The sequence below is a fragment of the Gasterosteus aculeatus genome, chromosome 9 (genome assembly GCF_964276395.1).
Source record: "Gasterosteus aculeatus chromosome 9, fGasAcu3.hap1.1, whole genome shotgun sequence".
Taxonomy (NCBI): Eukaryota; Metazoa; Chordata; class Actinopteri; order Perciformes; family Gasterosteidae; genus Gasterosteus; species Gasterosteus aculeatus.
The window spans coordinates 21,646,919-21,674,356 of NC_135696.1; the positions used below are offsets into that span (position 1 = coordinate 21,646,919).

General features: G+C 45.0%; 2 long non-coding RNA genes across 2 annotated transcripts; both read right to left on the reverse strand.

The window, feature by feature from the left end:
* Nucleotides 1–8,001: 8,001 nt before the first annotated feature.
* Nucleotides 8,002–17,522, reverse strand: LOC144383094 (uncharacterized). The gene is made up of 4 exons (XR_013450547.1): nt 16,950–17,522; nt 16,781–16,835; nt 15,769–15,918; nt 8,002–15,652 (listed from the first exon to the last, which is right to left on the reverse strand). It is a non-coding gene; the product is annotated as an uncharacterized LOC144383094 (long non-coding RNA).
* A 1,959-nt stretch (nt 17,523–19,481) lies between these two features.
* Nucleotides 19,482–21,666, reverse strand: LOC144383096 (uncharacterized). The gene is made up of 2 exons (XR_013450550.1): nt 19,655–21,666; nt 19,482–19,540 (listed from the first exon to the last, which is right to left on the reverse strand). It is a non-coding gene; the product is annotated as an uncharacterized LOC144383096 (long non-coding RNA).
* Between the last annotated feature and the right edge of the window lie 5,772 nt (nt 21,667–27,438).

Below are 27,438 nucleotides of genomic sequence, written 5' to 3' on the forward strand. Positions count from 1 at the left end.
TCGTCTTGTCCACCCCAGACGTGCCGTGGGTTCCGGTTTCAGGCGGCGTGGTGAGCGGTTTACGGAGGTGCGAAGCAGTTACTTCTCAGGTGCCTCTAGAGTTAGGTAGCTAGATAGTTAGGTAGCTAGATAGTTAGGTAGCTAGATAGTTAGGTAGCTAGATAGTTAGACGGCGTGTGGGAGGAGCCGGGCCGCGGACTGGGTTTTTGTATGGTTTCACCTGGCTTGGCGTCAAACGTTGTAAAGTTGATCTCATTTCACCTCCTCACGACCCCCGAGCATCAGCCTGCCGACCCCCCCGACACGCCGCCGACACGCGTCCACAGACAGGGAACAGAAACATCGTGGCTCCTCAACGCCGTTCGCTTTGTCCACAATTGTAACAGCGGATCCAAAATGGCCGACACACAACACTGCCCTTGTGTGAAAGCCCGTTGTGCGTTTGCGTGTGTGTTTGTGCACGTGTGTGTGCTTTTCTCCACGACAAATCCCCATTTTTTTGGAAAGAAAAAAAATGAAGAATTGTGATTTTTCGTTTTTTCTTTGAACGGGTTTGGGGGGGGGGGGGGGGGGTTGCAAGTTTTTTGCAAGTCATCGCTTCTCTGCACATCTGCTGTCCGTGTCCTCGCCTCCGGCTGCCGGCACCCATCCGTCTTCAGCCTCTTTTTTCTTTTCTTTTTTGTCCTTTTCTTCTTCGTTACCGGACGAAGGGAAAAATAACAAAAAAACGCACCAAATCCGCTCCGCCGGCTGTGAAATTGTGTCAGTGGGTCAGTCGTCGCGTCGACAACAAAAACAAATAAAGGGCTCTCTTTAAAAACAAAACGTCAACAAAAAAAAACTACCGTGGTTTTAATGTACAGTAGTGCTGCCAAAAGTTGTGCTTATGTAGCTGAAGCCACGTGGTGGTCTCCCCTTTGTACAGCACTAGATGTGTGCATGCGTGTGTGTGTTGGGCGGGGGGGGGGGGGGATGGGGGGGGTCGAGGGGTCGAGGGGCAATGAGAGAGATCGCAATGATTCGGGGGACATTTTTTAGGATGGGCGTGGGGGGGGGGGGGGGGGGGGGGCAACAGCAGAAGTCGTAGTGATGCTAACACAAAATTTCACAATGGCACTGGACCATTTTTCGGGCACATCCTCATCCATTCCGTCACCGTCACCCCGCTGGGGGGGGGGGCTACTGCTGCGACAGGGAGACATTTACTCTGTGTGTGTGTGTGTGTGTGTGTGTGTGTGTGTGTGTGTGTGTCCTGACACCATCAGCTACAGTAGGTCACCCTCAGTGCCTTACACTGTACAGGACACCATGACTCCTCCTTTGAGACAATCACGGCACGCACGTGAGATCGCCACCTTCATCCCCCGTCCTCCCTCCAACCGCTCATCAGGGTGGTAGTTTCATTTCTCTCACCCATTCTCTCCCACTGTATTGTACATTTTGGCTCAGTACTTCTTGTGTATATAATCCATAAACTTTCTGTAAAAACTCATTGTGTTCATCTGATTTTCTTCCATTCCTCGTGTGATACCATCCACAGACACAAGGGGGTGTGATTGAGCTGTCATCATAAACGGTGTGTGTGTGTGTCTGAGTTCGTGCTCACACATGTGGGGGTGTTGTCTGTGAACATCTGTCTGAGTCTTTGTGTTTGTCTGTGTTGTCTGACGAGTCCGGCGGATCATTTGAGGAGAAAGATGATTGTTGCACAATAATTGATGAATTTATCCACACAATTCTTTTCGCTGGTATGTTGTGGACACGAGCCTGAATAGAGAGTGTGTCCTCTTTGCTACAGTAGCCCAGAGAGGACAAACCAAACTGATGAAGTCCTGACAATCTCTCAATTCTTCATTATCTGCAGCGACCAGCAGGGGGCGACTCCTCTGCTCCCATAGACGTCTATGAGGAAATGACTCTACTTCTCTGTAGTGACCAGCAGGGGGCGACTCCTCTGCTCCCATAGACGTCTATGAGGAAATTACTCTACTTCTCTCTTGATTTATTCCCTCGGTAAACATTGTAAACATGAGTTTTTGGTCTCAGTCTCTAGTTTCAATCCTTCTTCAATACAGCGTGATGCTCATTCATCCATCAATGCTTTGATGGAGTAAGTTAAACGCTTGCTCGGCACTTCCACGATGCCGCCGTGGCTCATTCATTTTTGTGCACGTCACCTGGACCTTCGTACCTTAATCACTCACCGGACTCGATGCCGTCTTACAGTGAATGAAATTCTCAGTGCCGCAGGTAAAAGTGTCCCCGGCTGTCGCCATAGCAACCCCCACGGCGCCCCCCCCCCCCCCCCCCCCCCCCCCCCCCTCTCTCTCTCTCGTCTCCACGTGTTTCCATTCCCATCACATCCAGTAGACAGGTTGCTTCCAGGAGATCTGGACGCGGGAGGTCGTCCTCTCACTATTTGATCGTTCTCAGACCATCTGAGCGCTTGTTGTGTTTTGGGTCCTTGAGAAACAGACTTGTTTTATTCATTCAGCCTTTGTGCCTGATTGGTTTGGGTTTACAAAGGACACAATTAACCGTTCAATCCTTCATCGGAAAAACATATTTGGTAAAGTATCGTTTGATAGAAGCCACGATTGAGGTGTCAAACTACATAGATTAAAACTTGTAAACGGCTGCAGACGTTTCCCTCTTGAACCATGTTTAAAGAGTAAATATATAATCAAGCATCGAGTGGTGCGAAGGGTTAAACACCATTGTGTAAAAGTACAACAACAATAAACTGTAATCTTATCTTGACTGTAACGAGATGTATTGGGAAACTCTCCGAAGCAACCACCAAGCATCCATCTCATCGCCATGCCGACCATCCGACCCAGTAGAAACCGAACCAGTGCCACAGTAGAAAACCATACAGGATCCACTCAGCAAGTCGGGGCATAAAAGAATAAACATACACGGCAATTTAAGATAAAAGAGAAGTATTTAATTACAGATTTGCATGTGCAATGTGCATGCCACTGTGTGGGGTAACAAGTCAACTTCAGGAATCAAAAAAATAAATAAATATAAAGAAAAAAGTATATATATGTAAAAATATATATAGATAGATGTTTTTAAGAGCAATGTGTTTCTTTTTTTCTTCTATTTTTAAAAACAAAAAAAGAAAAAAAAATCGCCCTGATAAAAGAATAAATAAATGGAAATGACTTTGGTGATGAAATCAAAGAATGTTTGTTTGTTATATCGCCAGTTATTTCACGGGGCTTAAACATTGTGGGGGGGGATGCGAAGGTGGATAACACTTTAACTAACATTAAAAAAGTTTAAAAAATGATTTTAAAAAGGGGGGAGGAGGAGGAGGTTTTTCCTCGCTGAAAAACTCCCCCTTTGAGAGTAAAGCGCTGCCTGAATCTGAACCTGGTGATGTTATTCCTGTTTATTCTGGATATGAAACCCTCCTTTCTCTCTCTCTCTCTCCCACCATCTCCTTCTCTCGCTCTGTTTCTTTCTCTATCTGTTTCTACCAGTGAATTTTGTAATTTCAAACAGAACTCTTCCTAAAGAACCTGAATAAACCAGAGAGAATGCATCCTGCCCATCTTCTGGTCCGCTTTGTGGTTCCTCATCAGCATCTCTCACACACACACACACACACACACACACACACACACACACACACACACACACACACACACACACACACACATTGACATTTTATTCATGACGGTTTTGGCAGCTTCCCTCACACAAAATCAACAACAATGGTGAAAGAAATATTGGACTTATTTTAGTAGATTATCATCAGTTGTAATGTCTGATTTCATGATTCTGTTACTAAACATAATAAGAGATACAAGTAGAACATTCACTTATAAAGCTCATTATTTATTGTAGCAGGTCTCTTTTTCATGGATTACACTGTTTCTTCAATTACATACAAATCGTACAATAGGACTGAGATATAAATTAAAATAAAACATTTGGAATTTGACAACTACGTCTACTTCTTGTTTTCCGCCATGATAACAAGTCGGCCTGTAAAATGCTGTTAGTCTGTTTAAATAGCGCATTCTTTTCACTCCTTTGAGCCATTTCTCTTATTGCTCAACCCAAAACAAAAGGGCACCATTGCCAAAGTTATTCAGGAAATTAAAAATAATAATAATATAAATAAATACATTTCAAAAACAGACCAGGATATTTTCCCTGTCCTCCTGCTTTTGGAGTCTCTCTTTTCTTGACATTATGCTGCAAATTCTGTAAATGAGATGAATCAATGTTGTGCATAATAAACAAGAGTGACTTACATCATCTCTTTAAAGCTGACAACACACACGTGTTTTTGCTTCACGCATAAGCAGCATTACACTGACAATGTACCATAGAACATTGTGGGGGATGCGAAGGTGGGTAACACTTTAACTAACATTAGAAAAGTAGCACCGGTAGCACAATAGACGTCTTCTTCTTCCATTCAACCTGCACTCACAGAAAAACGTATCAACATTTATTAGTGTGTTCATCAATCTTCATCCCCGGAACACTTGCACAGTGGACGCGTCCTTCTCCTCAGCAGCCAGCGTGAGTGACATCACATGGATCCCGGCGGCTGTGGTCGTGTCATGAGGGGGGGGGGGGGGGGGGGGGGCAGCTGCTGTGGCAAATCAGCTTCGGACCCCCAGGAGACCAGATCAACCTGCGCCTGCACATCTGGATCTGTGAACAATTCAGTAAGAAAAGGTGAGATCCAGCAGCAGTGATGTGTTTCAACACAGAACATTCATGGTATGAAGCCATGCAAGCAGCTATTACTGTATCTTAGTGAGTAAGGTACATGTTGTCAGAGCATTTGATAGATTTTATTCTTCGTACCTTTGACGGTCAAAGTGGTTCCAGGTAAACCGCTGATCCCTTCAGAGCTCCATGCTGTTAATATGAAACGCTACTCGGCTGAATCGTTCTCTCTCAGGTCTTTGATTCTCAGTGTTTCCTCTCTCGGTATCAAGGACGTCAACGCGACCTTCGTCCTGGGAGTCTTCACGAAGGTCCTTTGGTTGAGCGAGACGCTTCCAACGACCACCATGCAGAGGGCTGCACCAGAACTTAGATGTGATATATCTAGAAGTCAGAAATGTCCACTGAATGATGACGTCACTTTGTTGCAGGACCTGGAAAAAGAATAAAAGTAGCCCCAAATCTTTGTTTCTTTCATCATCATTTTGTCTCCGTTCTTGTACCAGCTGTAGAAGGTTGGACGAGGTCGAGGACGGCTGCTCTGACCCGTCAGGTCTGCTGATGTACACTTTCCACAACAAGGTCGTCACGGTTTGGGTTGTTTCCTGTTTTATTTTGTAGTTTTCTGCCCCTCGTGTCCCCGGGTAACTTCACTTCCTACCTTGTCCTGTGATTGTTTCCACCTGTGTCCAATCACCTGCACCTTCCCAGTGTATTTAAGCCCGGTGCGTCTCCTGTCGCCTCGGTGTCTGCATGTTTGTGGATCCTGTGGTGCTTCGTTCCTGGTCCCCGCCTGCGTTTTTTTTTTAGCCCCTTGGCATTTTGGAATTTTGACCATTAAAGTCTTTTTGTTGTTTCCCAAAACTCTGCGTTTGAGTCCTGCCTCTGCCTGCACCCGCTTCGTGACAAAGGTATTGATCTGCTGATCTCCACCTGCATTTGTAAAACCATGAAACAAGAATCCCTTCAGAGACACCAGCAGCTTCCCAAGTGTTGAGCGCTTGGATCCGTTACCTGTGACGGACAGACGGACCCCCGGTTCGCCGGTGTACTTCCTGTCCGGTTTGTGGTGAACATGAACACAGCACACCTGTACACAGCCGAGTCGCCGCCTCTCAGGCCGCTGATCCTCAGAGAGCAGCGGTATGCTAAGCTAACTGTCCTCTACGTGTCCCGGGTCCGTTCTCAGATCCACCGGGTGTCCGTGCTGCCTGTCGGTAAAGCAGAAGGCCCTCTGGTCTGCTGTGACCCCTCATTGGTTCTGGGGGGGGGGGTGTATCTGCAGTGCATCTCCAAGGTGGATCCGTTTAATCCACAGATCCAAGAGGAACCGTAAGTAACTCTGCAGCCATCCTGACCCTGAATGACTGGAAGAGAAACTACAAACCACCATCACACTCATCACAGCACAAGGGGTGCAGCTGCACATCTTTTTCTATAGAGAAAAGGAAACTGAATAGTAATTAGCAGAAAGTAAAATGGTGGTGTTTGTGGTGAGCGTTAGGGTGTGACGGTTCAGAGAAAGAGACAAAGGGGGAAGTGAAACTTTCATAGTATTTTGGTCAACCGTGTTTCTAATAAAAGCCTTCATGGCGACTCAGGCTCTGTGATACAGATATAAATGTGATGAATATGAATGCAGACAGGAGGAAGATGACTGATCCACTCTCAGCTCCTCCGCTCATCCCTCTCTGTTAAAACACGTCCTCCACTATCAGCTGTCCAAGAGAGGGACGTGGGACTGAGAGACAACGTGTGTCTGTATCAGCTGATGAAAAAGTCCTGCTTCCCCTTTAGATAATTACCATGCATGAGTAGCTGGCTGTAAACCCCCGAGTTGAGATGAACAAATGTTCACTGAGGTCTGACACGGAAGAACTACAAGGAAGAACTAGAGAAATCTCCCACAATGCAGAGCGTATAAACAGAATAAATATGTGTTTAGTTGGCTCTAAATGGACCATAATTTACTAAATGAACATCACGTTGTATTGAAGAAGACTTGAAACTAGAGACTGAGACCATAAACTCATGTTTACAATGTTTACTGAGGGAATAAATCAAGAGAGAAGTAGTCATTTTAAAACACCGCTCAAAAATAATAATTCAGGTTAAGCCACTTCCTTTGTAACTGAGCTTTACTACCAGTGGTAATCACCACTTTGAGGTTTACTTGATCATCTCAATCTTCTCCCACAACACATCTGTTACACATCTGCTCCAAAACCACAGGAGAATTCAATTCATTTTATTTGGAATAGCCCAAAATCACAAATTACAAATGTGCCTCAGAGGGCTTTAAAGTCTGTACACATGCGACATCCTCTGTCCCCAAACATCACATCTACACGGGAAAACCTGAGGGAAGAAACCTCAGTGAGAGCGTGAGAGGAGGATCCGTCTCCTGATGGACGGACTACGATGACGTCATGAGGACAGAATGAACAACGTAATACCTTAATGTGACAGCTTCAGTCACAAATCAATTAGCAGATTCTGCGTAATAATACAAAATACAATCAACATGTTTACGAGAGGCGATAACACTCTTACACTTACGTCCGTGTCACTACTGTCTGTGTTGCCCCTCCTCCCTTGTTTTTCCCTTCAGGTGCCGATCTGCCTGCACCTGAGTTCCTGAAGAGAGCCGCCAATCACCTGAGGGCCCTGCTGTTAAAAGGGAGATCTGGAGCAGGTGTTCCTTTTAGTTGTCATGCACGCACAAGAAGTGCAGGTTTGTGGTGAGAGGTTGAGGACGATTGGTACGTTTGTACCTTGTAGACGTGTGCATCACGTAGGGACTCCGGGTTAGTGGTTGGTGCTCCCTCTGTATTTTGATGGACGTTCTTAGAGAAGTAAGGGAAGCCAATTTGTTTCGTTCTAATTCTTTCTATTTCTGTTATCTTAATTTCCATTTTGTTTGGAACAACCACAACTGCCCCACTTAGTAGAACCTCTTGTATTCTATTATCTGTAACTAAATCTTATTTAAAACCGTTACTTTAAAACTGAAATAGAGAAGTCCCCTCGTCCATATGACCATCAGTAATGGTTCACAAGAGGCTTCTGCCTGCTCCTTCTCCAGCTCAGCCCAATCTGCTGTCGTATGTGAATGGCTGCACATTCAAGCCGCGAAAAAATCTTTGGAATCCATCAAGGACGGCAATTAGCATCCGTCTCCAAGTCTTAACGTTACATTGTAGCAGGTAAATGTGTATGCCGCCCTCGGTATATGCGCTCCGATACACCTTGGCAGTTAGACGAACTCTTTTCTGACATCACGACTCTGAAGACAATGGTCCGTTGTCCACAGGTTTATTGACATGAGAAAGAGTAAAACTAAAACACACAAAAGACATAATAAATACAAATGAAGTGCATTTTCTTCGACCGCTACTTTATATATTTATGCTTATTTACTTTGTTATTTATTAAGTCATATGGACTTTAATGACAACCATAGCAGTGCAGTTACCAACCCGAATGACTCAATAGGCCATGTGCACAAAAATATCCAAACTAAACATTGTCACAAAAATAATCACCTGAGATGATAATGAACAATAAAACAAATCAATACGTACCAACGATGCTATCAAAAAGGTATAGGATGCATGCAGACTCAACTGGATTGAAAAGCTACCAATACAAACAGCAGTTCTGAGCCATATTCTTCATTGACTTCCTGGTTCCTGTCACCTGACAAATTACATCACATTTCCTGTTTTCAAAATAAAACATAGCATTGATTTAACGTTTGTGACAAAACACTCCCCGCTTGGCGTGAATACACGCCACCCAATAAATCCTAGACAGTTCACTCCACTAGGGCTCTGGGGAGAAAAGAAGCACTATCTCAGAAACAGGCCTAAGAAAGAGTTTAGTCACTCCTGTTCGTGCGACCTTGATCTCGACCTTTCGTACCTTCCCGTCCTCGCTGGGGAACGCCTGTGTTACCAGTCCAAGAGGCCATTCATTTCTTGGTGCTTGACTATCCTTGAGGATAACAATACTTCCTGGGCTGATGTTTGGATGAGCGGAATGCCACTTCTTACGTGCCTGTAGTGTCGGGAGATATTGCTTTCGCCATCTGTCCCAGAAGGCGTTAGACAGGTGCTGGACCTGTCGCCACTGGCGCTTGTAGAGGTCTGAAACTCCAAACTCTCCGGTAGGGGCAGTCAAGACATTCACCTTTTGCGTGAGAAGGGCAGCTGGAGTGAGTATAAATGGATCCTCAGAGTCGGTTGTCACAGGAACAAGAGGTCTGCCATTTATAATGGCTGTAACTTCTGCCATGAAAGTCACCAGCACCTCGTGGGTAAGTTTGTCCTTCAGCTGAAGGAACATGGCGTCCAGGATCCTCCTTGCAAGACCAATCATTCTTTCCCACGAACCGCCAAAATGGGAGGCGTGCGGAGGGTTAAAGGTCCACGAGCAACCTTGACCTAACAGGTAAGTCTTCACAGTTGTGTTGTCAATGTTTGAGGGTATTTTCAACTCCCGGCAGGCGCCTACAAAGTTGGTGCCACGGTCTGAGCGGATGTGTTTGACAGGGCCGCGCACAGCAAGAAAGCGCCTTAGCGCGTTGACGAAGCTGGATGTGTCAAGGGATTCTATAACTTCAATATGAACCGCTCGTACACTCATGCACGTGAAGATTACGGCCCATCGTTTACTGTGTGAGTGGCCTCCTCTTGTTCTACGTGAAGAGACACTCCAAGGGCCGAACACATCAAGCCCAACATTCGTAAAGGGAGGTTCTGTTGAGAGACGGTCCGCTGGAAGACTGGCCATCTTTTGGATTGTAAGTGGGGCTCTAAGCCTTCTGCAGGTTATACACTGGTGGATGATGTTGCTCACCTTTCTTTTACCACCAACTATCCAAAAGCCAGCTGTACGGACGGCCCCCTCCGTAAACAGACGACCTTGGTGATAGATTTGTTCGTGGTGATGCTTGATGAGTAAGGTTGCAACCTGATGCTTGCCAGGAATGATCACTGGGGTCTTCTCGCTCTGAACAAGGTTTGCATTGTGGAGGCGGCCTCCGACTCTCAGAAGGCCGAGTGCATCAATGAAAGGATCCAGATTTTTGAGAGGACTATCTTTAGGGATCTGCTCATGTTTTTGGACACATTTGATCTCTTGACTGTAGGCTTCCTCCTGTACTGCTCGAATGATGATGTGCAATGCTTGATTAGATTCCTCAAAATTGAATCCTGTTTTGCAGTGATGCCAGCCTTTACAAAGGCTGTTCTTCAAGGTGCTGTTGAAAAGGCGAGCTATGTGTATGAGGCGAATAATGGCCCGAGTTAGCGACTTCCAGGATGAGAACCTTGCGAATCGCTGAGAACCGAGCTGGTTGGATGTTGTCGTAGTGCTCATAGTGGATACCAGAGGGCGAATGTCTGAGTCTGCACTCGGGTCCACAAGTTCATGGGTGCTCTCTGAGGTACTGGTCTCCGGTGTGTACAGAGATTTGGGCCCGCTCAGCCAGTTTGTGTCATTCAAACGGCCTGCAGTGACAGCACGTGTAGCGTGGTCTGCGGGGTTCTGTTCTGTTGACACATAGCGCCATTGATCTGGGCGAGAGGATCTTCGGATACGCAATACCCGGTTACTTACATACACATAAAAGCGCCTAGTTTCATTAGAAATGTAGCCAAGGACCACCTTGCTGTCTGAGTGGAAGGTTGTAGCATCGAGCTGAAGGTCTAATTCTGTCGAGATTAGGTCTGCTAACTCCACTCCAAGCACTGCTGCGCAAAGTTCCAGTCTCGGAATTGTTTGCTCAGGACGGGGGGCCAGCTTGGCTTTGCCCATTACAAATCCGACATGGTTATTTCCAGCAGAGTCAGTTACTTTTAGGTATGCCACAGCGGCAATAGCTTTGGTGGATGCGTCAGAAAATACGCACAATTCCCTTCTGACAGCTGTTGCGGGGGAAGTTGTAGTGTAGGCTCTGGGAATAGACAGCTGGGACAGTTCTGTTAAGGATGTTCTCCACGATGTCCATGATTCCTCCATTTCTCGAGGCAAAGGCGAGTCCCAGTCACCTTTCTCAGTTGTTAGCTCTCTCAGAATAGCCTTGCCTTGTATTGTGACTGGCGCTACAAACCCTAGAGGATCGTAGAGGCTGTTGATTGTTGACAAGACACCCCGTCGAGTGTATGGTCTCTTCTCATCGGAGACGCTGAATTGGAAGCAGTCGGTCTCGAGGTCCCAATTGATACCTAGACTACGCTGCATCGGCAGCGCATCTGCACTGAGGTCAAGGTCTTTAAGGTCTTTTGCACGATCTTCAGCCGGAAAGGCCTCCATGACCTCCTTGTTGTTTGCTGCGATCTTGTGTAGTCTTAGGTTGGATTTGGAGAGAATATCCTGTGTTTTTTTCAGCAAGTTGACTGCAGCTTCGACTGTGGGTAGGGACTTTAACCCATCGTCTACATAGAAGTCGCGCATCACAAAACGTTGGACGTCAGCGTCAATGTGGAGTTCACTGACCTGAACAGACTGGTGCAATCCATGAATCGCTACTGCGGGTGAAGGACTATTTCCAAAGACGTGGACCGTCATTCGATACTCCACAATGTCTTTGGAGGGGTCGTTATCTTGGAACCATAGAAAACGTAGGAAGTTCCTATCGTCTTCCCTCACTGAAAAACAATAGAACATCTGCTCTATGTCCGTTGTAAAAGCGATTGCTTCCTTTCTAAAGCGCAACAGTACACCGAGCAGTGTGTTGTTCAGATCAGGCCCAGTCAACAGCACGTCGTTGAGTGACACACCGTTGTACTGGGCGCTGGAATCGAAGACTACTCGGATTTGGTTTGGTTTTCTTGGATGGTACACCCCAAATATTGGCAGGTACCACTGTTCTCCACCCACACTGGGAGGAGGGGCCAGCTCAGCGTGACCATTCTTGAACATCTTGTCCATGAAAATGAGAAAGTGGTCTCTCATTTCAGGCCTCTTTTCAAACTGGCGCCTTAGCAACTTGAGACGGTTCACTGCCTGTGGCCTGTTGTTGGGGAGCCTTTGACGTGGGCATTTAAAGGGTAATGGAGCTACCCAACTGTTGTTTGCATCTTTTGTTAGTCCATCTTTCATTATTTCCATAAAGGAGATGTCCTGGATAGATGGAGCAATGTTGTTGTCGTCTTTGGCCTGCTTGAATATGTTATGTCCTAGGCTGTCAACATCACAGTTTGGTATCTCCACAAAATGTGGTTGGAGGTGGTTTGTGGCCTGGGTGTCACTGTAACTTTCCTTTACCCGGAACACGTTAGGACATGGGTCAAAGAGAGTGGGGCGTCCCCGTTCTGTGGTGTTAGTGTAGAAGGCGCTGACTGTTGGTGGCTTATGAACGCGACCTAAACACACATTGCCCACGATGACCCATCCCAGATCCAACTTTTGAGCATAGGGCAGGTTGTGTGAGCCATTGACCTGTTTGCGGACCTTATGAACCCTGAGAATATCCCGACCTAAGAGAAGCATAATTTGGGCCTGTGGGTCGATCTCTGGGATGAGGTGTGCAACTGACTTTAAGTGTGTGTGATGAAAGGCTGCATTTGGAGTTGGAATCTCATCTCTGTTATTTGGAATGTCATCACATTCTATGAGGCTGGGTAGTGGAATGCTGACGGTCTTATCCAAAGATTCCACAATGTAGCCACTGGCCCTTCTTCCTGTCGCTTTCTTTACTCCAGCACATGTTTTCAATGAGTAAGGAGCACTTGGACTTTGGTCATTGAAGATTTCGAAGAACTGTGAACGAACTAGTGATCTGTTGCTCTGTTCGTCCAGGATCACGTACATTTTCACTGCTTTGTCAGCGTGGCCGGTTGGATACACTTTCACGAGGGATACTTTAGAACAGGATCGGCCCGGCATGTCTCCGCCACAGACATCTGTACATTTGGTGGCGACATGGGGTTGTGGAAAGCTATCCTCCTCCCCGCCATGCTCTGGAACCGAGTTTGTGTCTTCAACCCAAGGTGCAGGTCCAGGGTGAAGCGCTGTGTGGTATTTTTCACTTTTACATTCATAACATCGAACATTAAATGTGCAGTTCCTTGCAATATGTGATGATGAAGCGCAGCATTTGAAACAGATATTATTCTCTTTTAAGAATGTCTTCCGGTCTGCAATGGGCTTTTCTCTGAATGCACGGCATTTGCGTATGGGGTGAGGTTTTTTGTGGATTGGACACAGTTGTTCACAGTCAGCGAATTGTGTTGGGGGTTCCCTAGGACCAGAGGTATCTTTTGGAAATATCTCTGTTTTGTGAACAGAGACTTCACGTTGTCTGTTTGGCTTCCAAGTTGTTTTTTCTGTCCTAAGAGACATGTCTGAGTAAGAGAAAAAGTTGAAACTTGGGTCATTTTTGACACTAGCTTCATGGCTAACAAATTTTACAAAGCAGGCAAAGGGAGGATATGACACGTGATATTGCTGCTTGTAGGATGCCCCAACTGACGCCCACTTTTCCTGCAGACCAAAGGGGAGCTTCTGTACAATAGGGTTAACGCCTCTTGCTGTATCGAGGAAAGAGAGACCGGGCAGGTCTCCTTCATCTTTGGCTGACTCTAGTTCCTTTAAAAGATCACTCAACTTTGTTAGTTTGGAATAATCTCGATTTGTTAATTTTGGGAAGGCGTCAATACGTTTGAACAGAGCATCTTCTATTACTTCCGCAGAACCAAAAGATTGTTCTAGTCTGTCCCATATCATGGCCAAGCCTGCCGCTGGATGGTTGATGTGTATTGCTCTTATGTGCTCGACATGTTCTGATGACTCTTTGCCGAGCCATTTAAACAGGAGATCCATTTCCTCACTTGGTGTCAGGTCCAACCCTCTGGTTGCGTTCTGGAAAGAACGTTTCCAGGCTCTGTAGTTCTGAGGTCTGTCGTTGAATTGAAGCAGGCCTGTTGCCACAAGCTCACGACGAGCAAAGTATCTTACAAAGTCGCTAATGTTGGAGTTTTCATTATTGTTGTTTGAAGATGTGGGGTAGGATTTAAGAGCGGGATGACTTTTGTCGTTTTGACGTCTAAGACCTTGCTCAGGAGTAGCATTGCGGTTGTCAAACCGAACATTGTGTGTCGTGTGGACCTTCTCATCTTCGTAGATGTAAGGCTGCTGTGAGGTGAGGCGAGTTGGTTGAGAAGCTGCATTGTGGCTTTGTGTATGATGGGAAAATATATTGGCTTGAGCCGGATGGAATGAGTCTGCTTCAGGTTTGATAGATGAAGTTGGAGTTTCGTAGTTTTGGCTTGGCTCTCTTTTTGCGACAACACCATCATCAAGCAGCTGAGCGTCTGTGTTTAGTGATTCAGCTTGGTCAATCACATATTGTTCTGTGCGTTGTGCAGATTCCAAGTTTGACATCAAACTTTGTCTTTCACTATTTGCCTCTACCGCAGCTTCAAGGACTTCGGCCTCAGCTACAGCTGCAGCTGTCTCTTTCTTGTATTTGAGCATTTCTATTGAGGCTTCTAGCTTAGCTTTTTCTATCTTCAGGCTCATTTCCTCTTTAGCGTAGGACATGCGTGCCTTTGCTGCCTCTGCTCTCGCTCTCGCTTTTGCAGCAGCAGACCCCGTCGATGATACACTTGAGTATGTAGCAGAACATGTAGCGCGGGACCGCGTCTTTAATGAAGTTGCTTTCTCGGACATGGCGTTGTCTGTTGACGTACCTCTGTTTAGACACCGCTGTGATGGTCATCCACTGGTTGCGTGTGATGACGTTGTTAGTAGCATCTGTCAGTTGGCTGCGTTATCTTGCCCGGTAGAAAGCGTTGTTTTACTATGCCGCCCTCGGTATATGCGCTCCGATACACCTTGGCAGATAGACGAACTCTTTTCTGACATCACGACTCTGAAGACAATGGTCCGTTGTCCACAGGTTTATTGACATGAGAAAGAGTAAAACTAAAACACACAAAAGACATAATAAATACAAATGAAGTGCATTTTCTTCGACCGCTACTTTATATATTTATGCTTATTTACTTTGTTATTTATTAAGTCATATGGACTTTAATGACAACCATAGCAGTGCAGTTACCAACCCGAATGACTCAATAGGCCATGTGCACAAAAATATCCAAACTAAACATTGTCACAAAAATAATCACCTGAGATGATAATGAACAATAAAACAAATCAATACGTACCAACGATGCTATCAAAAAGGTATAGGATGCATGCAGACTCAACTGGATTGAAAAGCTACCAATACAAACAGCAGTTCTGAGCCATATTCTTCATTGACTTCCTGGTTCCTGTCACCTGACAAATTACATCACATTTCCTGTTTTCAAAATAAAACATAGCATTGATTTAACGTTTGTGACAAAACAATGTGTGCAGTAATTATATGACTATAATTACTATGAATTGGGTTTGATTCATATTGCAGTCACTTCATCTAACATGCTAATGTAATAACTAATATCTAACACACAAACTACAATTCTACCCTAAACATTTCTACATTATCATTTCTACCACTAGGTGCTTAAAACACTCTGAAAGTCCAATTCAGCCATTTTAAGTTGAGACGAGTTCTCATACAAAACAAAAACTTCAGTAAACATTATGAGAATCAATAGAAGCATATTGGCAATATTGGTAAAGACTATTTGCAGATAAATGTACCTGAAGATGCTTGTATAGAACTGGTAGTAACATATTGCTGATTAGTAACATTTAAAGGCTGATTACAGACTACAAGCTGGCCTCCCATTGGCTCCCTGATGCTTCTCTGATGGAAGCCTTAACGATGGTGAATATACAACATGTCAAACCTCATATTCATGCAGGTGTGTTTAAGCTGCTTAAACTCTGTACAGTAACAGACCACATATCTGTGTGGGTTCATTCTCTTGGTGCTTTGCTGACGGTGCTGTACAGAGCAGAAGAATCATCCACAGCTCCTTCACATCTCCGTCTGTGAAAGAACCGTAAACTCAGAATATTAATAATTAACACGTTTAAACAGCAATAAAACAGTGATGATAAAAGCAGAGACGGATCCATATTCAGTAAAGATTGTCACTGACTCACTCGCACAAAGTTGACACGTGAGTACAGAACTTCCTCCACCTCCTCCTTGCGTCTGGGGGGGCGAGCTGGACTGACGTTGGAGTAGAGAAGAAGATCCTCCTGGTTTTTGGAGAAGCTCACGGTTGCATAGCAAGGCTCTGCTGGTGGGATCTGCATCAAAGAACAAGAAGTACTTATTGGATAGTATTGTTGGACTGAAGTACAAAGGACCAGATAGTAGAATATCTGCAGGGCTTGTTCTCTAATGACTCCTTTGGGCCCTACAGGTTCTCATGGAGGTCTCATGTGTTTAATGGTTGTAATTAAGGTCATTGAGGTTAATGAAGTTCCATCTACAAACTGTCATCGTGTGTCTGTGGATACTGTGCACGCTGTGTACAAGAAGGACACGCACACAGATTCATTAAGAACATTAAGTACAACCAGAGTGTACGTGGATATAGTTTGACCTTTTGGAGACAAACAGAATTAAAATATCTACATTTATATATAGTTATATATAATATAATTGTCACCAGGAGGATCATATTGGGCCATATCGCTGTACACGGGGTTGTTGCTGCAAGTTATTGTATCAATGATTTTAGCTTGGTTTGTTTAGTTACATGTTAGCATGTTCTCTCTCATGTTTTTACAGCATAACATTTTACCCGATGTATGTTGGACCCTATTTTAACTCAAATTGAGTCAATAATCGTAGAGCGCATCAGGAAAAAGGGAAAACACCAGAGGAGGACGAGGGAGCGACAGGTGGTGTCTAGATGGTTTGAAGAAGAACCAGGACGTAGGAGTGGGCTGAACTAGAGGGACCTGATAAAACCTCCCAGTGGGCCGGTTTTTACCTGGAGTTGAACTCCCAGTGTTGCTGGTAACTTTTATTTCCTAATTTATATGAACTTGTATTAGATTTTAATTGTTGGCTTTTAAATCCCCGCCTCACAGGCCTGACATGATGATCCCAGATGTTCCCAGATGTTCCCAGAGGCCTCCACACTGAGCTTGTCCTCCTCACCTGAGCGTTGTTCTCTGGTCTCTCTGCAGGCCGGCTGCTTGGTGGAGACTTTTTTCTTCAGGCAGAAAAATGAATTAATGAACAAACAAAAGATCAAATCAAGTGATTCAACGACTGCTTGAATGTAAGATCCACATCTACATTTCATCAGTGAAGTTGAACCGCTCACCTGATCATGAGGACAGCGAGGATCATGATGATAACCAGGAAAATAGCAGATGTGGACGCAAACGCTGCTATCCAACCATTGGAGGCTCCTTTTCCTACACAGGAAAGAAAATAAACAACAAATATAAAGTATTAAATGTGGTGGATAAATTAAGGACCATCAGGACGGAAATAAGATGTTTAACTCAGTGAAACAGAATATCTGGGACCTTAAGATCTGCTCTATGCAGATGATGAACTTTAACTCAAAATAAATGGGACTAGAACCTCTTATCAAAAGAACGTAGCTGACTGGTCAGAGCGGCGGCCATTTTATTGTGTCCTGTTGCCATGGCAACTGTTGTAGAGATTGGTGGCGGGCGTGGTTTGGCTCGGCTGCAGAGGGGACGGAGAAGGTAGTGGTTGGGGGAACGGTGCTGGGTGGAGGCATAATCAGCCTCAGCCTCAACTGTACACTGAAACCCTCAGTCGCATCCTCATTATTCCGGGACCCCCACAGACCCACACGTTACATAGAGGAATAACTGCTACACAAACTAAACACACTCAGTGAGGAGACGTTTTGGAGAAACAATCCGAACCAACAAAAATACTATAATACTCAAAGCTGCCTAGTTAGCATGCTAGCTAACTATTGTGTTGCTAACAGCATTGTGTTTGTTCCAGACTAGTTTCTCTTACTGAGCTGTTCCTGCATTCTTACAGCTACAGACTCTGTTCAGGTATCAACATCTTCAGCTCTTCTAACGTGACTCTTCTTGTTCCTTCCACTTCTGACTTCATCATTTGATGAGACGACGCAGCATCAGACCACGTGATGTCTGCAGGACGCTCAGCTGGTGAAGCTTTAAAGTGATGAACCGAGGGTCCAGGGTTTGATTCTCAGTGGGGTCATAGTGTATCTGCTCAGGTTCACCTTCTAGTCCACAATGCTCTCCTGCTTCACTGAGTGGAGGACAGGAGCTAAAGGCCGCGTTTACTGTGAGTCACTTCTTTAGTTGGATTGTTGATATAATGTGTGAGAGAACAGAAGAATGAGTGTGATTTACCTGAAGAAGTAATCAGACGTAAGGTGGAGTTACTACGTCCCATCTCGTTCTGGGCTTCACAGTAATAATTCCCACTGTGTTCAGCTGTGAAGTCAGTGATGGTGAAGATCTGTCCTGATGCTCGTGGTGAGTCTTCATGCTCCTTGTACCAGGTGTAGCTAGCTGCTGGGTTAGCATCAGCGCTACAGGTCAGAGTCACTGAATCGCCCTCCAGCATCTCAGCAGAGGGACTCACTGACACAGAGGGACGCTGTGGACCATCTGGAGGAGACGTGTCAACATATTATTACAAGTTAGAGTTCAATAAATAGACGTTAATAACAAAACACTACCTCAGTAGTGATTATGTTGCTTTTAAAAAGGTTGTTTCACTCACATTTCACGTTGATAGAGATGAAGTCAGACGTCTTCCTCCCCAGCTGGTTCTCAGCTGTACAGGAATACCATCCAGAATCAGAGGACTGGATGGAGCTGTAGACCAGATGAGGTTCTTTACTGAGAAGATGAGGGTCTGACGTTCGATGCGCCTTGTACCAGGTGTAGTTAGCTGCTGGGTTAGCATCAGTGCTACAGGTCAGATTCACTGAACCGCCCTCCAGCATCTCAGCAGAGGGACTCACTGACACAGAGGGACGCTGTGGACCATCTGGAGGAGACGTGAATAAACATGCTAAGAGGTTAGAAGATGTTAGCGTAGATAGTTGATCATTTGAATGAATACTTGTGTGTCTTTCTCTCAGACTATCTCTAGTATTCATCACAGCAGCTGTCACAGGTGAGACTCCTGCTGGTGTAAAGTGACAATAAGCAGCCTTTAATCCTTTGTAATGTTCATATCTCCACACATTCTTCTCTTTAGGTGCTGCTTGTGTCCTTAGCTGAGTCTGTCCTCTCACTTCTAGTTGTTGTAGGAGTTATTGATTGTTTCCTCCACCAGCTGACACGTCACTTCTACTTATGTTCTGGAATAATTCACTTGAGTCTTTATGAAAATCACATTATTCTGTCTGCTGATGGTTTATATTTGTGTTTCTATTAATAAGAGAATGACATAAATAAAGATCTGTGTCTCCTTTAACATTTAGACTCCAGTGTGTTTACAGCTGTGATTAGAATCATATTGTTGTGTCAGTGTGTGAGTGACTCTTCTACACGTAGACTGCAGGGGCCGGGGATTGAACCAGCAACCCTCTGGTCAGTGGACCACGGCTCCACCTCCTGAGGAACGTTGTGCTTCATCTTTTTGATGCCTCTAGTTTACATGCAGCGGTCTGGTGCCTCCATGTGAGATGTTGTTGAAGCTCCACAGACCGACACAGTGGAGTGAACTTACACACTGCAGGAGAACGTTGACCAGAAGATCCTCCTAAATAACAGGAATATCTGTCTGTAGAAGCAGAGGAGACTAGAAGAGAAGATGCTGTCTTGATGTATTTTTCATTCTTGTACCAGACGTATTCAGGACGATCAGACAGAACACAGCTGCTGTGACACGTCAGCTCCAACCAGGTAGAATCTGATCTTCTCACCTGCACCTGGAGACCTGAATCAGTGAATATTATTTATTAAAGTGTCAACATTCACAGAAGACATTTATACTATAGTTTTCTAGATGTTGAACATTTGTAGATGATTAATATGTGAATTAAAATGTTACCTGTGACGGACAAAGTGACTCCAGGTGAACCAGTATATTTCTCTACTGGTTTGTTTGTCATCAATGTGAATTTGTACTCAGCTGAGTCGCTCTCTCTCAGGTCTGTGATGATCAGAGTCCTCTTATAATATCCATACTTCACACGGCCTGAATACTCAGAGTCTGTTTTCAGATCCACAGGTTCACCATATTTCTCTTTAGTGAACCAGAATCTGTCCTTTATATCAGAGTAACGTATTCCAGGTGTGTGTGTGTAGCCACAGCTTATTTTCACTGTTGATCCTTTTACAGCACAGACGTCAGTCTTGAGGTAATTCACTCTCCATCCATCCTGACTCTGTATCACTGTAACACAGCACATCAGGAACCACAGTCACACTCAGAACAACATCACAGGACACACTCTCATTGGTAGTTTACTGAAGAGAAAAGATATTATGAGAAATATGAAAATCATTGAGTTTATAGAAAGTAATGAAAGAGTCCACGATGTCCACATGGACTCTGCAGCTGGAAGGAACAGCGACGTATTGAACCTGTGGACCTGAAAAAGCTCAAGTTGAAGTATTAGAAGGGTTTGGTTGATGAGAAGAAGAGTGTCTTTGCTCTGTGCTCTTCTGTCTGTGGTCAGTCTGCTGCAGAGTGGAGATGGAAACTGTAGAGAAATGCAGAACTCTGAGGGGAACGATACTGTGACATATAGATTAGTAGAATATGAACGGCGCCTTTGGGGGGAAAGTGTGAAAATACACGTGTGTCTGTTCAGGCAATTTGGCCGCCATTTTGACACAATTGACATAAGCTTTTAGCTGCATTATTTAATCAAACAATGGACGACTATGGTAACCATGGTAACCACGGGGGCAGATGCATTTTCCGGTCGAAACCACATCAAATGCCCAGATACCTTTATTAACACACGTATGATTAATTAAATCACCCCTCTGCACGCCAACGCCTTTGACCCTTACTCTCTTGTATGATAACATGCAAAATAATAGGATGTGCCCTCACACACACACACACACACACACACACACACACACACACACACACACACTCACACAAGACACCGCCCATATTCGCTCAATTTTTGACAAAATGGCGGCACGGAAAGGCACATTTTCACACCTCCCCCCTAACGTGACAGTTATGTGCTGTTTAGATCACACGTCACTGATAAGAAGTGTTTTAAGACTCGACTGGCTTTCAAAAGTCAACAAAAAATAAGAAATAGAATTTTCCAAAACAATATTTATTTGTCTAAAACCACAGAATGTGACTTTTCAGCATCCGGCAGTGAATCAATTATCTGTGACACGGATCAAAGCTACAAAATGTCCCTCAAAGAGAAACTGAACAACCAGGAAGAGAATAAAAATGACCACAAATACACAAGAAAATGCTCCAAAAAGAAGAACAAACGTCGTCAGAGACTCGGAGTGAATAACAGCCTCTAAATGTGGTCTAATGCAAAGAAACGCTGCTGAACGATTAGAGGAAGTTCAACAGAGACAAATTATTCAGAGCATTTCTTCTTTGTTAATGTTCATTTAGTCATTATTTGTGTGTGATGACATCAGACCTGTGTGTGAAGTAAAAACACAGCTCCCTGTGTGTGTGTGAGGTGTGTAACGGCCTCACAATATAAATGTAGAAGTACAGTACCTTGTACAGAGAGAAGGAAGACGACTAATCCACCGGCTGATGGACTCATAGCTGCTCCTCTGTGTTCAATCAGCAGATCAGAAACTCTTTATTCAGTAAGTCACCAGAAACACGTCTACATTAAAGAGGAGGCTGATGTCTCTGAGGTCAGCTCGTCTCTTCTGGAGTTGGTAACAAGCTGCTGTTCAACACCCAGCAGAGCTTCCTTCCTCTTTCCGTCATTAGTATGCATGAGCTGCAGAACAAGAAGCTGCTTTAATGTTAACGTCTTACTTCTGCTAAAAGGAAACATCATAAAAGTGTTGTTAATATGTGAAGATCATCTTGATGAACCTGTAAGCAGCATAAACGTCTCTTCATCCTCTGTAATAATTCACATTAAGTGAAAGGCTGCAGTGTGACGTCCTCCTGTTAACATGTAGATAAATATGTCCTCTCTGCAGCTCTTCATACGTCTTCCTCACATTCACTGCAGGACACAAACAACACAAACAAGCTGTCAACTCACACAAATGTTGCTTTATTCATTTATTGTTCACACATTTCCATTACAATATGAAAGTGTCTTTTGCGGACAGTGTGTAGTGTGTAGTGACATCTAGTGGTGAGGTTGCAGACTGCAGCCTCCTCCCTTTAAGTCCTTCAGGTAACGTGGAGATGAAAAAGGCTCCCAGTGAACATATGAAGCGCTCCTCTAAAGAAACTTCTTAGTGATGAAAACATGGTTATTGTTGGGAAGATTAAAACAAGCTTCAGACAGTTTGGGGGGCAGGTGCTCAAACCAAAAGAAAAGGGCAGAAGTGTCTTTCTGCTTTTGGAGTCTCTCTTCTCTTTGCATTAAGCTGCACATTCTGTGAATGAGATCAATTAATGTTGTGCACAATAATAAATAAGTTGACAACACACACAAATATTTTTGTAAGCATACGCAGCATTACACTAATAATACACCAGACTGTAGCCCAACTTAAGACCTACCTGTTAATTTGTAGAACTGTAAAACTGCCTTTAAATTCTCACGTTTAATGAAGAGAGAGATACAAACGTCAGTTAACAGCTGGACGAGAAGTTTTTTGTTTGTATATTTTTTAGGAAATGTTGGACCAGTTGTGACGTCATGTTGTCAGCGACGCTAATGTTGCATCTGTGCACGTGCCTCTTAGTCCATCATCATGAACCAACACTACCCTCTCCTATGTGATGGTGGTTCTATGTGATGGTGGTCCTATGTGATGATGGTTCTATCTGATGGTGGTTCTATCTTATGGTGGTTCTATCTTATGGTGGGTATATGTGATGGTGGTCCTATGTGATGGTGGGTATGTGTGATGGTGGTTCTATCTTATGGTGAGTATATGTGATGGTGGTCCTATGTGATGGTGGGTATATGTGATGGTGGTTCTATCTGATGGTGGGTATGTGTGATGGTGGTTCTATGTGATGGTGGTTCTATGTGATGGTGGTCATATGTGTTGGTGGTTCTATGTGATGGTGGTCCTATGTGATGGTGGTTCTATCTGATGGTGGTTCTATCTGATGGTGGTTCTATGTGATGGTGGTTCTATCTTATGGTGGTTCTATATGTATTACAATTACAGGTTTTACAATATTGTCATAACTTTATTGATTACACAGTTTCAATAAAGAACTCACGGGGGGAATAAAAGGGTTTGCAGTTGATGGAGAACGTTTCCAGATCAGGAGAACAGTGTTGTAGGATCACCGTTACGTCGTTGCACCAGCTGCTGTTGGAGTAGAAGCAGATTCCTCCACCCTTCGTCTTGCCGGAGAGCTCCGTGTCGCGGTCCGCTCGGAGCAGCTGGAAGCCCGCCAGCTGGAGCGCGGAGTCCGGTATCGATCCGCAGAGCCACGTCTCCGTGAAGCACAAGACGGAGGATGTAGAGAAGTCTCCGTCTCTCCTCACCAGCAGCTGTATTTCCTCCAGTTTGTTGCACAGTGAGCGCACGTTGGAGAGAAAGATGCCCGGCAGCGGAGTGCGGAGTCCGTGACGAAAGGTGAGCGCACCTTTGACTAGAATGTCCAGGAATTCCACGGAAGAAAGCAGGAAAGTTGGAAGTAACTCCGCTGGAGTTGTTCTCATCTCTGGTGAAAGAGCTCCGGGAATCGCAGCAGGAAACATAATTAACAACAACAACAACAAACGAAGCGCACCGAAGCACCGTGGCGGCCATCAACGGCGCCAACGTGCATGAAAACAACGTTCTGCCTGAGGTATGTCTCCTAAAGTTATTATACCTCAGAAGTAATACGTGTTAACGAGGAATACACTCAAATCAGTTTGAAGCACAGCACGTAAAAACAAACAAACAAAACAGAAAAACAGTAGTCAAAAACGTGTAACGTATCATAATCACCTTCAATTTCATCCTGGTTTTCTTTTGCTGTAACTTCAAAAGGCTTTTTCCAGATTAGTGTCTGGATGGACAAACAATGTCCTGGATTGATGAGCAGCACGTTTCTCCTTCAATGAACTGAACCTTTGCTTTCATTCTTAAGTGGAATACGGACTGCAGCCCATCACACCAGTTTAACATGAAGATGAGAAGGACGAGGTGAAGCTGAGCTCTGGCCTGAAGAGGTATTACGTCAATGTTTGTTAGCAGAGAGAATGACATTCTTCTTTATATTGTGGCAACCCACGAAGCAGCACCCTGGACAGCGCCTCAAGAGATCAGCACCAAGGTCTGGGGCACCGACGAGCCAGAGGTCAGGTGAGAAGGGGAAACGCCCCCCCGCCCCCCCACACTATAAAGGACCACCCATTCATGCAGCCTGGGGAACTAGACGTATAGGAGATGGCCTCACGCTGGGGGGTTTTGGAATGAGTGTAAATCCTGTTTTCTGTGCTTCCCGCAGGAAGGGGACTGAAGGCCGAACAGCCTGTTGAACCGAGGCCTCAAAAGAGGAAGAACCTATTTTGCCCTTTTCCCTTTTTTTGTATGTCAAAATAAACCGTACCCTTTTTTTGTGTGCAGCTGGTCGTGTATCCGAGTCCTGTGATTTCACCCACACCCGTTGGTTCCCACAATATATATATATATGTATTTTACTGTATCTGCGGGCGTGTTGCTCACTGACATAATGACGCAGTACTCGTTCAATGGACACAGATTAAGCCCTTTAATATTTATCTGCATAAGATATTTAAGAACAAGTTACTGTTCTCACGCAGAAGGACGTATTAGAATGTGACTCAAAGCTGAAGTCACTCAGTGAGTGTTACTCACTAAATGAAGAGATGTCCACATGTGAATCTGATTGTTACTGTTCATTTATTTTCCTGTCAGGATGTTGGTTTATTGCTCATTCAGGTTTATCGTTGGCTTGAACCTAAAGACAAAAGTTGACTGAATATTCTCCCCTTAAGTTCTCAGTGTGCTCTTCTATTCTATTGCTAAATTAAACCCACCCTGATCGTGTGTGTATCCAGGGACTCATTTTGATTTCAGAAGTGGGGGGGGTACAAGTATTTTTAATCAAACTAGCAGTTCTTCTAGTGTTCTACTGCTACTGTTCCCTTTTTGGTTTGACTGGTTGTAAAGCATGTAGCAAAACATTATCATTCTGTGTTTCACCTTGTTAGTCATCTTCACTCCAACTCAGTAGCACCTTTTTCACACTTACAGTGGCGGAGTAACAGGGACTCCTCGAGGCAACTAGCAGACCGGTTTACAACCTGATGACAGCGGGGACGGCCAATCACACGAGCAACAGCAGAGCCAATGGAGGAGCTGGTGGGCGGGTCTAAACCAGTGTTAATTTCGTCGACGAAATTTGACGAAAATTTTTCGTTAACGAACCTTTTTTCCATGACTAAGACGAGACTAAGACGATCTTAAAAAATAAAAACTATGACTAAATCTTAACTTTCGTTAACGAGACGAGACGAACATGTTGGTGGTTGAGGAAGTCACGATACTTTTTCCCCCTGAATTCGCACGCAGCTGACAGACAACAGACAGGCAAAGTACGGCGGTGTTACGTACAGTGCTCTACGGGTAGTAGGTCTACAGATGTGCTGTTCTGTTTTGTGTTGTTGGTTTGGTTTTGTCTCCCCCTTCTGTTTCCATTCTCTCACTTCACAGATGTGCACACCTGGTTCCCCTCATCCAATCACCACACCTGTTCCAGATCTCCCATCAACCGTTCCCCTTCACAGAGTCAATGTTTGTTCTCAGTGGGGAGGCTCTTCTGTGTTGAGCTGGGCCCGCGGTTTGTTGAGGGGGGGGGGTCGAGGGGTCGAGGGGCAATGAGAGAGATCGCCATGATGCGGGGGACATTTTTTAGGATGGGCGGGGGGGGGGGGCAACAGCAGAGGTCGTAGTGATGCTAACACAAAATTTCACAATGGCACTGGACCATTTTTCGGGCACATCCTCATCCATTCCATCACCGTCACCCCGTTGGGGGGGGGGCTACTGCTGCGACAGGGAGACATTTACTCTGTGTGTGTGTGTGTGTGTGTGTGTGTGTGTGTGTGTGTGTGTGTGTGTCCTGACACCATCAGCTACAGTAGGTCACCCTCAGTGCCTTACACTGTACAGGACACCATGACTCCTCCTTTGAGACAATCACGGCACGCACGTGAGATCGCCACCTTCATCCCCCGTCCTCCCTCCAACCGCTCATCAGGGTGGTAGTTTCATTTCTCTCACCCATTCTCTCCCACTGTATTGTACATTTTGGCTCAGTACTTCTTGTGTATATAATCCATAGACTTTCTGTAAAAACTCATTGTGTTCATCTGATTTTCTTCCATTCCTTGTGTGATACCATCCACAGACACAAGGGGGTGTGATTGAACTGTCATCATAAACGGTGTGTGTGTGTGTGTGTCTGAGTTCGTGCTCACACATGTGGGGGTGTTGTCTGTGAACATCTGTCTGAGTCTTTGTGTTTGTCTGTGTTGTCTGACGAGTCCGGCGGATCATTTGAGGAGAAATGCAAGATGATTGTTGCACAATAATTGATGAATTTATCCACACAATTCTTTTCACTGGTATGTTGTGGACACAAGTCTGAATAGAGTGTGTCCTCTTTGCTACAGTAGCCCAGAGAGGACAAACCAAACTGATGCACCCATCAGTCCTGACAAGTCCTGACAATCTCTCAATTCTTCATTCTCTGTAGTGACCAGCAGGGGGCGACTCCTCTGCTCCCATAGACGTCTATGAGGAAATGACTCTACTTCTCTGTAGTGACCAGCAGGGGGCGACTCCTCTGCTCCCATAGACGTCTATGAGGAAATGACTCTACTTCTCTGTAGTGACCAGCAGGGGGCGACTCCTCTGCTCCCATAGACGTCTATGAGGAAATGACTCTACTTCTCTGTAGTGACCAGCAGGGGGCGACTCCTCTGCTCCCATAGACGTCTATGAGGAAATGACTCTACTTCTCTGTAGTGACCAGCAGGGGGCGACTCCTCTGCTCCCATTGACGTCTATGAGGAAATGACTCTACTTCTCTGTAGTGACCAGCAGGGGGCGACTCCTCTGCTCCCATAGACGTCTATGAGGAAATGACTCTACTTCTCTCTTGATTTATTCCCTCGGTAAACATTGTAAACATGAGTTTTTGGTCTCAGCCTCTAATTCCAATTCTTCTTCAATACAGCGTGATGCTCATGCATCCATCAATGCTTTGATGGAGTAAGTTAAACGCTTGCTCGGCACTTCCACGATGCCGCCGTGGCTCATTCATTTTTGTGCACGTCACCTGGACCTTCGTACCTTAATCACTCACCGGACTCGATGCCGTTTTACAGTGAATGAAATTCTCAGTGCCGCAGGTAAAAGTGTCCCCGGCTGTCGCCATAGCAACCCCCACGGCGCCCCCCCCCCCCCCCCCCCTCTCTCTCTCGTCTCCACGTGTTTCCATTCCCATCACATCCAGTAGACAGGTTGCTTCCAGGAGATCTGGACGCGGGAGGTCGTCCTCTCACTATTTGATCGTTCTCAGACCATCTGAGCGCTTGTTGTGTTTTGGGTCCTTGAGAAACAGACTTGTTTTATTCATTCAGCCTTTGTGCCTGATTGGTTTGGGTTTGCAAAGGACACAATTAACCGTTCAATCATTATCGGAAAAACATATTTGGT